Source organism: Ranitomeya imitator, chromosome 5, assembly GCF_032444005.1.
Source record: "Ranitomeya imitator isolate aRanImi1 chromosome 5, aRanImi1.pri, whole genome shotgun sequence".
Taxonomy (NCBI): Eukaryota; Metazoa; Chordata; class Amphibia; order Anura; family Dendrobatidae; genus Ranitomeya; species Ranitomeya imitator.
Window position 1 is genome coordinate 64,383,685 of NC_091286.1, and position 10,913 is coordinate 64,394,597.

The window sequence follows — 10,913 nt, forward strand, 5'->3', positions numbered from 1 at the left end:
AGGTTTGCTATGCGACCAGGACCTGCGGTGACGTCGCGGTCACATGACTGTGACGTCACGAAGGTCCTTCTCGCACAGCATCTTTGGAACCGGACCGCCGCCTGCAGCGCCCAGGAGATAGGGACGTCAGAGGGTAAGTATATCATTATTTTTTTATTTTTAACATTACTATTGATGCTGCATACGCAGCATCAATAGTAGGAGTAAAATCCCGCAGCGGAACCCGCAGGACAAAACGTGATAAATCTGCAGGGATAACCGCAGCGGGTTTGCCCTGCAGATTTATCAAATCCGCTGCGGGAAAACCCGCAGGGACCCGACGCAACGTGTGAACATAGCCTTAGGATACACAGTTCTGGTCTTGAGATTTTAATGTGATATCTACAGTGTTAAATACGCCCCCCGATGCCAGGTAACAATGGCGTGGGCGCAAGAGTTGACACTTTGCTGCAATGGGCAGGATCAGAGATAAGACTGATTCTTGGCATTTAAGTGGTTAAACAGAGGAAGAACTTGCCCTATGACACTATGAACACTTCACTCATGCGACTGGGTGATACAAATCGGTTGTTATAATGACGCCCCCCCATGTCTGCCATGTTTGTTCACCCACCAGACCCCCCCGAGTCATAAAACACTGTAATTCAGAAGTAATGAAACATCATTTGAAAGAAAACACACCAAAGTGGAATATGTCATACACTACATGTTCAAAACACAAAAGCACTACAGCGAGAGGAATTTCCAGGTAATTTGTGAGATAAAAAGCCCTCACTCATATATATATGATATTGTAAAACTAAAAAATGTTAGAGGAGTGCTGGTACTTTTGTATTGATGACCTATCTGAAGTAAAGGACATCAATAGAAAAGTACTGGACAGACCCATTAAGGCTCTGGAAGATGGAGATGCAAAATTAAAGACAAAAAAACTAAGTCTGGAAAAGTTTTGAAGGGTAATTTCTATGTTGTAAATTTATGGCACAATCACAGAACATATCAAACATGAGAAGTGGTTTCCTACATCTGTAGAGAATGGGACCGGTCACACAGGCGTCTCTCGCCATTCACTTATTCCGAACATTGCTGCACACCGGCAACTGTGCCAAATGGCCAGTGGGTACGTGAGGGTGTAAACAGGGGGTTAATGGCTCGGTGGGGATGCGGGACAGGGGGTATAAGTGATAGTCTTAGTTACTCACCGGTTAACGGTGTTTTTCGGAGTCCATGACAGCACTACGGAGAGAGGGGATCCGCCCTTCAGGAACAGGAAACCTACAGATACATAAGGGCGGCACCTCTCCCCACGCATCAGTTGGTTTACAGAGCATAAGAGGACCACCAAGGTTAATAGCATACACAATAAACAATAATACAATATTAACTATTCACTACCCGTGAATTATATATAAATAAAGGAAGAGGTGTACACCCAGAACTTTAAGAAGACGGGAGGGTATGTACAGGTGCTGTCATGGACTCCGAAAAACACCGTTAACCGGTGAGTAACTAAGACTTTATTCGGTCGTCCATGACAGCACTACGGAGAGAATTACAGAGAGTAACTAACTAGGGAGGGACTACAGCTTGCAGCACCCTTACACCAAAAGAGAGGTCAGAGGAGGCACCCAGGTTCAATCTATAATGGTTATAGAAAGTGTTTGGAGAAGACCAAGTAGCAGCCTTACAAATCTGGTCGATCGACACCTCCAATCTTTCCGCCCACGAAGCCGCCATAGCTCTAGTGGAATGCGCTTTAAGACCTTCAGGCGCCGGCTTGCCCTTTGAGATATAAGCCAGCGAGATGGCCTCCCTGATCCATCTAGCTAGAGTAGACTTCGATGCTCTATGCCCTTTCCTACTACCCGGATAGGACACGAATAAGGCATTATCTAACTTCCAGGAATCAGTTACCGCTAGATACTGCAGGATACATCTTCTTACATCTAAGGTGTGTAACTTCCTCTCCTTATCGTTGGTAGGACTGGGGAGGAAAGATGGAAGGACTATTTCCTGTGTTCTGTGGAAACTGGACACTACCTTAGGGAGATATGCTGGATCAGGGGATAGTATCACTCTATCATCCCTAAGCTGCATGTAAGGGGGAACCCTGGATAATGCTTGGATGTCGCCTATCCTACGCGCCGATGTTATGGCCACCAGGAAGGCTACTTTAAGGGAAAGATTTTTAATAGAGGCTGAAGTAATTGGCTCAAATGGGGCCTCTGTCAAGGCTGAGAGGACTAGGTTCAGGTCCCAAGGCATGACTCTATCCTTCACAATTGGTCTAGACCGCTTTGTTGCCCTGATGAATCTGCTGACCCAGTGATTCTCAGCGATGTTGCAGCCAAAGAGGGCCCCCAAGGCTGATACCTGCACCTTAAGAGTATTTGGGGATAACCCCATATCTAACCCCCTTTGTAAGAATTCCAAGATCTGGACAATCGGTATTGACTGTCCAGCTGTTGCCCCCGAGTTCTGAAGAAACCTCTTCCAGATTCTGACAGATTTTTGTGGTTATCATTTTCCTGCTTTTCAGCAGCGTGTTAATGAGGGCTGGCGAGAACGCCCTATCTTTTAGTAGCGCCCGCTCAAAATCCACGCCGTCAGATGAAGGCCAACCGCTCGAGGATGGTAGACTGGGCCCTGGGATAGGAGATCCGGAATGTCTGGCAAGACCCATGGATCGGATATCGACATAGCCCTCAGGCATGGAAACCACGTCCTTCTGGGCCAGAAGGGGGCAATTACTATCACTGTGGCCTTGTCCTTCCTGATTTTCCTCACCAGAGGAAGTAGAGACAGGGGAGGAAAGGCGTAGGCTAGCCTGAAGTTCCAGTCTATGAGGAGGGCGTCTACTGACAGGGGATTTTCTCTGGGGTTCAGAGAGCAGAACTGTGCAACTTTCCTGTTTCCTTTTGTGGCAAACAGGTCTACCTCTGGTTGTCCCCACCTTTCCACGATAAGGTCGAAGATGGTGCTGTTCAGGGACCACTCTCCCTGCCTTAATGTGTTGCGACTTAAGAAATCCGCTGTAGTGTTTTCTGCCCCTTTTATGTGTAGAGCCGTCAACGAGAGAAGATGTTGCTCTGCTAGATGAAACAGACGATCTGCTACACACATCAGGGATCTGGAACGAGTCCCGCCTTGGTGATTTATGTATGCCACGGTGACTCGATTGTCCGAGAATACCCGCACGTGGTGGCCCTGTAGACAGACAAGGAGTGTTTTAACCGCCTGCTCCACAGCCGTTAACTCCTTTAGATTGGAAGACATCTCCATCTGATCATGATCCCAAAGCCCCTGGACCAATGAATCCCCCATGTGAGCCCCCCACCCAGAAGGGCTAGCGTTCGAGGTGATAATACGAGTTATATTATACTCCCAGGGGACCCCTGTGGACAGGTTCTTTTGATCTAACCACCACTCAAGGGATACCACAGTGTCTTGGGATAGGGTCAGCAGACTGTCTAGACCTCCTCCCAACCTTTTTTGATGTAACAGTACCTCGCCCTGTAGTATCCTCGTATGATACTGAGCCCATCGGACCGCCGGAATACAGGACGAGAGAGAGCCTAACAGAGACATGGCTCTTCGTAGGGACATGGTGGGGTTTTTTGAGGCATTCAGCACCTGAAGGTACAGGCGATTAATTTTTTCTTGAGGCAAACGGCATTCCTGAACCTGGGAATCCAGGGTCAGGCCTAAAAATCGCTGCACCGTCATGGGCTGTAACCGTGATTTTTTAATGTTTAGCATCCACCCCAGACGCTCTAGAGCCGACATCACTTTATGTAACTGTTCTAGACAGTGATCTGCCGTTTTACCTACGATAAGGAGATCGTCCAGGTAGGGGATTATTAGAATGTTGGACTCATGAAGGTGTGCCATAACTTCCGCCATTACCTTGGTAAATACCCGAGGGGCGACTGAAATCCCAAAGGGAAGGGCCCTATACTGGAAGTGTCTTATTACCCCATCCAATCGTACCGCCACCCTCAGGTATCGTTGGTGACCTGCATAAATAGGGATATGGTAATAGGCGTCCTTCAAATCCAATACTACCATAAAGCAGTTTTTAAACAGCAACTTTATTGCGGTATTAATAGTTTCCATTTTAAATGGTTGAATGGTCAGAAAATTATTCAGCGCTCTAAGGTTGATAATTGTTCTGAAGGAGCCGTCTGGTTTACTTATTAGGAATAGAGGAGAGTAGAAACCACTACCCTGTTCTCCTTCCGGAACCTCGGATAAGACATTTTTATTGAGCAGATCGTGAACTTCCGCTTCCAGGGCCGCCTGTTCCGCTGGAGAGGATCTGAGAGGGGTGACTCTGAAGAAGTTCTGAGGGATAGAGGAGAATTCTAGCCGCAGACCCGTAGCTATCAACCCCAAAATCCAATCACTACTGGAGATCTTGGACCAGGCCAGGTAGAAGGCAGATAGTCTACCTCCCACCGGGGCGACTAGTCATTGGGGTGGTTTTTTGACTTCACGGGGTGGCTCCTGACGTCCTCCACCAAACATGAACCCAGTACCTCTTCTTTTTCTCGTCCCATCTGCTCTGATCTCTGGCCGGTCTCCTCCGAAAGAATCTTTTCCCTGCGAAGGGGCGCCGGTAAGAAGTAGTTGGAAGATTAGGAAACTTCTTCTCATCTCCGGCTTTCTCTAGCAGCTCATCTAGGACTGGTCCAAACAGGTATTCCCCTTCACATGGGATGGAGCACAGACGAGATCTGGACTGAAGGTCACCGGGCCAACATTTCAGCCATAGGGCCCTGCGTGCTGCGTTCGATAGTCCTGCCGCTCTAGCCGCCATTCTTGCGGAATCCGCAGAAGCATCTGCGAGAAAGGCAGCAGCATTTTGGATTGTTGGCAGGAATTTCAACATGGAATCTCTGGAAACACCTTCTTCCAATTTAGACCCCAGCTGATCTAGCCAGACCATCATTGATCTGGCTGCGCATGTCGCAGCTACCGCCGGTCTCAAGGCACCAGCCGACATTTCCCATGTCCCTTTAAGGAACGAGTCAGCCTTTTTATCTAGAGGATCCTTTAGGGAAGCCATGTCATCAAAGGGGATAGAAGATTTTTTGGATGCCTTAGACACCGCCGCGTCTAATTTTGGTGCCTTATCCCATGTGTTCACCATGGGGTCCTCAAAGGGGTATCTTCGTTTAAAGGCCGGTGGAAAAGAGCCTTTTTTCTCTGGCTTCTTCCATTCTTTTTTAATGAGGTTTTGGACCTTGTCATTGAGCGGAAAAGACCTACGTTTTTTAGGGTCTAGGCCGCCAAACATTAAGTCCTGGGCTGACAGTTCTGGTCTTTCATCCGCTACCCCCATAGTGGATCTAACTGATTTAATCAGTTTGTCCATTTGGTCCAATGGGAAACAGAACCGGTTAGACTCTTCTTCCGAAGAGGACGCTGAGGAGACAGAGGCGTCTGAATCATTCTCCCTACTTGGGCCAACAGATGAATCCGAATTTGAGGCGCTAGGCTCCCTTCTCCTTTTGGAAGGCTCCCCCCGGGATAGGGATTTCAGGGAATCCTTCCTGATAATCTCCCTAAGATTTGATGTGAAATCGGGAGACTCCTCCGCCACCTATGGGAGCGGAGAAAAAAGGCTATGTAATTTCCTCTGGTGCTACCGCTATATAGTATCCCATTTATCTATTTCCTACCGTCTGCCGCACACACGACTGACAAAGTCTCTTAGGGTAGGCGTCTGGCAAAGGGCAAGCGCATAGCGCGCACTCCTTGTTTTTTGATTTACCAGCGCTCTTTTTCCCCTACGGAAATAAACATAGGAAAGACTGCATCAGGGTACATTCACGAAGATCTCTTACCCAGGCAGTAGCGGTAGGTACCGGATTACTGGGGGGTCGGTCCAGATCCTTCTGTCTTGATCTGCGACTGGCCTGAGCACTGCGCCCGCGGGTCTTCTGCTGGGTATTTGCCTCCGAGGATCTGTCCCCTTGCTCCAGCAGGTCACCGGCAGCTTCTGGCACCTCCATAGCTGTAGATGCTATCAGCAGCTCTGCAGCAGTGTAATTGGCCATATATAGCCCTCCCCCATCCGGAACATGTGCAGGTGTGCATGGCCAGCCTAATCAATCCCCCCCCTGCCCCGGACCATGCTCGACCCTCCCCCGCCCCTGAACGCTCCCCCCCCGCCGCTCCCACCGCATGCAGGACAGCGGTATCCCCAGCGAAGCCGGCCGGCGTCTAACTTCCGGTCCTGGCTCCGCCCCCCCTCGCGTCACTTCCGGTAACGCCGGAGCGCTCAGGGAAGAGCCCGGAGGCCGGCGCCGCCGGATCTCCCAGCCACACGCCGCTACACCGCACATGGCCAGCACAGCGGCGATACCGGCCGAAGCCGGCGCCCGACCCCCGGACCCGCCCCCCCCAAAGGAGCGCAGAGGGGCACACCGGGAAGTCCACGCCGCACGGATAGGAGCCAGAGGTAGGGAGGACCGGGGCACGGGAGAGCGAAAGGACCGGGGGGTTGGGGGGAGATATACTCACCTTCGCCGGCCACAGAGACAGACCTCCTCCGGACGCTGCTCCCCACTGCACCGCTCACTGTCGTGGAGCCCTACCCGGGCCCACCGTGGCGCTTCCAGGGACCCGCACTGCCCGAGGTAGGAGACCCCCTCGCTACCTGGGTCGGACAGCCGGCCTGGGTGCTTGATAGGTGACTGAAGAAAAATCTGTAGGGAATCCTGTCCTCCAGGAACAGGAAACCAACTGATGCGTGGGGAGAGGTGCCGCCCTTATGTATCTGTAGGTTTCCTGTTCCTGAAGGGCGGATCCCCTCTCTCCGTAGTGCTGTCATGGACGACCGAATAAAAATAGCCTGATGCAGGGGGGATATAGGGGGTAAATATCCTGGTGCAGCCATGTGGGGGGATATCTATTATATAAAGCTGAATGTGTGTATGTGTGTGTATGTCCGGGATTGGCATCTGAACCGTAGCAGCTACAGCCACAAAATTTTGCACAGTTACACGTCTGGACCCCGAGAGCGTCATAGGCTATGTTGTGAGGCGAAATTTTAACCCTGCGCTTTCCAATTCACCAAACAATTTTGCCCCTATCTACATAATGGGGAAAAAGTGAAAGGAAAAGTGTTGGAGACGTCCCAGCTACAGCCACAAAATTTTGCACAGTCACACGTCTGGACCCCGAGAGCGTCATAGGCTATGTTGTGAGGTGAAATTTTAACCCCGCGCTTTCCAATTCACCAAATAATTTTTCCCCTATCTACATAATGGGGAAAAAGTGAATTGAAAAGTGTTGGAGGCAAATTGACAGCTGCCAGATGTGAACAAGGGGGACTTAAAGAATGAGAGCGATGGTGCCAAAGAGTATATACCGTACAGTTACTAAGGTGGAGCCCCGACATGGGATACTCACCACACACGGGGATATGAACACACACACAAAATGCGCCACACACTACCACGTGCTTGAACACATATACCACCCTCAGCACACATTTCACCACACATACACCAACCTCGACACATAAAAGTCGAAACACAAAAGTCGCCGCTCAAAACTCGCCACGCGCAAAACTCACCACGTGCAAAACGAGGCTCACGCAAAACTTGAACCCGCGGAAAAATTGCCACATGCACAAAAGTTGCAACACATGCAAAAGTTGCCTCAAACAAAACTTGCACATACTCAAAAGGCACCACACAAAACTCGCCACGCGCAAAACTCGCCATGCACAAAACTTGCTGCACACAACTTGCTACACTAACCTGTCACATGCAACTCGACACACAAAAAGTTGCTACACGCATGTCGCCACACAAAACTCATCTCACAAAAGTCGCCACATGCATGTCGCCACACGCAACTCAACACACACAACTTGACAAACGAAACTCGCCCTAAAACACACACAAGTCTGGTATTATCCTTCAAAAATAAAAATCTGATTAATAAGCAGACAAACTACAAGAGCAACAAATGTACCATATAGGAAATACGCCAGCTGTCAGTCACATGACCTGTCTATTATGTGTGAGCTAATATATACTGCCAGGGGGAAGGCTTCCTGTTGGCTGGGGATTTATCAGGCTGCCAATTTAGCTTACAATTACTGAGGTAAAAATACTGACCAAATAACGTGTGAACGATGTCTAATACAGGAGGAGATGACATACAGATATATACTATGTACAGGGGAGATAACACACAGGTATATACTATATACAGGAGAGATGACACAGGTATATACTATATAGAGGAGGAGATGGCATACAGGTACATACTATATACAGGAGGAGATGACATACAGGTATATACTATATACAGGAGCAGATGACCTACAGGTATATACTATATACAGGAGATGACATACAGGTATATGCTATATATAGGAGATGACATACAGGTATATACTATATACAGGAGGAGATGACACAGATATATACTATATACAGGGGAGATGACACACAGGTATATACTAGATATAGGAGATGACATACAGGTATATACTATATAAAGGGGAGACAACACACAGCAGGTATACACTATATACAGGGGAGATGACATACAGGTATATACTATATACAGGAGATGACATACAGGTGTATACTATATATAAGGGAGATGACAAACATGTATATACTGAGGTGAAAATGAGAGGTGTGAGGTGATAATGAAAAGTTGTGAGTGCAAAATGAGGACTGAGGGAAAATAGTGGAGTGATCGGAAAATGACAGATGTGAAGTCGAAATGACAAGTGTTAGGGGGAATGAGAGGTGTGAGGGAGAAAATGAGAGATGTGAGGGGGAAAATGAAAGATGTGATGGGGAAAATGAGAGGTGTGATGGGAAAATAAGAGAAGTGAGGTGCTATAACTAAACACAGATATTTACTATGCCCAGGCAACGCCGGGCTCTTCAGCTAGTAGGTAATAAATGGACACGTGTAGGGGGGTGATATAGGGGGTAAATGGCTTGGTGCATCCATGTGTGGGGATATAGGAAATAAATGGACAGGTGTAGGGGGTGATATAGGGGGTAAATGTCCTGGTGCAGCAATGTGGGGGGATATAGGTAATAAATGGACACGTGTGGGGGGTGATATAGGGGGTAAATGTCCTGGTGCAGCAATGTGGGGGGATATAGGTAATAAATGGACAGGTGTAGGGGGTGATATAGGGGGTAAATATCCTGGTGCAGCCATGTGGGGGGATATAGGTAATAAATGGACAGGTGTAGGTGGTGATATAGGGGGTAAATGGCCTGGTGCAGCAATGGGGGGGGGGATATAGGTAATAGATGGGCAGGTGTAGGGGGTGATATAGGGGGTAAATGGCCTGGTGAGGAGATATAATGGGTAAATGGCCCGATGGGGATGTGGGATAAAAAGTGTGATACTGGGGGGATATAGTGGGTAAATGTACTGATGCAGTGGTGTGGGGGGATATAGGTAATAAGTGTTCAGGTGCGAGAGGTGATATAGGGGGTAAATGGCCTGTTGAGGTGGCGGGGGGATACAGGGATTAATGGCCCGATGGGGGTGGGGTGGAATAGGTGATAAACAGTCTGATACAGGGGGATATAGGGGTTAAATGTCCTGGTGCAGATAGGTAATAAATGGCCAGATGCAGGAGTGATAATAGGTGTAAATGGTCTGGTGATGAGAATATAGGGGGTAAATGGCCTAGTGAGGCGGGGGTTACAGGGGGTTAAAGGCCCGATTTGAGGGGGGGGGGAGGCAATAGATGATAAACAGAGATACAGAGGGAAAATGTCCTGGTGCAGAGGTGGGAGGGGTATAGGTAATAAATGGCCAGATATAGGGGGTAAATGGTCTGGTGGTGAGGCTATAGGGGGGTAAATGGCCTGGTGAGGGGATGCAGGGAGTTAATGGCCTGATGGGGATGTGGAGGTGGGATAGGTGATAAATAGCCTGAAGCAGGGGGAAAAATAGGAGGTAAATGTCCTGTGCAGAGGTGGGAGGGGTATAGTTAATACATGGCCAGATGCAGGGGGGGATATAGGTGGTGAATGGGCTGGTGAAGTTGGATATAATGGGTTAATGGCCCGGTGGGGATGCAGGGTACAGGTCATAAATAGCCTGATACAGGGGTAAATGTTGTGGTGTAGGGGGCAATATAAGGGATAAATTGCCTGGTGAGGGCGGGATATAGGGGTAAATTGTCTCGTGGGGGCGTTAAGCGGCAAAGAGCCCGGTCTGGAGCACTGCAGGAGGTGAACGGCCCGCTCGGGTGCGGGGTCTGGAAAGGGCTAAATGGCCGCTGGGGAGGAGGTACAGGGCCGGCCATGAACGGGTTACACATATTAATCACTGCCTGCTCCCAGTCAGCCCCTGCCCGCAGTTACACACAGGCTGCCGCACTCAATATTCCCGCTCTCGCTGCTTAAAAGCCGCAGGGAGAGGAGAGGACATACAGGGACCAGCGGCCGCCGCACCGGTACACAGTGAACATGGATCCCGGCGCCGTAGACACAACACAGCCACGCGTCCACAAACGTAAAACCAACACACTCCATTTCTTACCGTGTGAATGCTGGCAGGCGCTTTACGGCAAGGCGCCGACGTCACACTTTTTCCCAGCAGCCTCGCGTTCATCATGTGACTTGAGACGCAAGGTGACGTAAAAGGAGAACATTAGAGATGGAAGAGACTATGGCGGCGGCCATCTTTTTGGTGGGAAAAGAAAACTGGTAGGGTATGTGTTCATGTTCAGGACAGCATGAGGATTTGGTCAGGATTTTACGCAGGTAAAATCTGCACCTGGGGTCACTGACAGGTCACCTGCGTTGTTTCAGCATTGTAAGGACATGCTGTGTTCTGAAAAGACGCGTCGCATGTCCGTTTTCGTGGGTATGCCGCATGCGTCTTCTAATGCATAGTGGAGACGG

At 49.3% G+C, this 10,913-nt stretch overlaps 1 protein-coding gene across 1 annotated transcript in view; it reads right to left on the reverse strand.

Annotated features, from left to right (window-relative positions):
• SNRPB2 (small nuclear ribonucleoprotein polypeptide B2) overlaps positions 1–10,618 on the reverse strand; it is a 37,916-nt gene extending 27,298 nt beyond the window's left edge. The window contains exon 1 of the mRNA XM_069768747.1: positions 10,549–10,618. The gene's annotated coding sequence lies outside the window, so the exon portion shown is untranslated. The remainder of the gene's footprint in view (positions 1–10,548) is intronic.
• Positions 10,619–10,913: the final 295 nt, after the last annotated feature.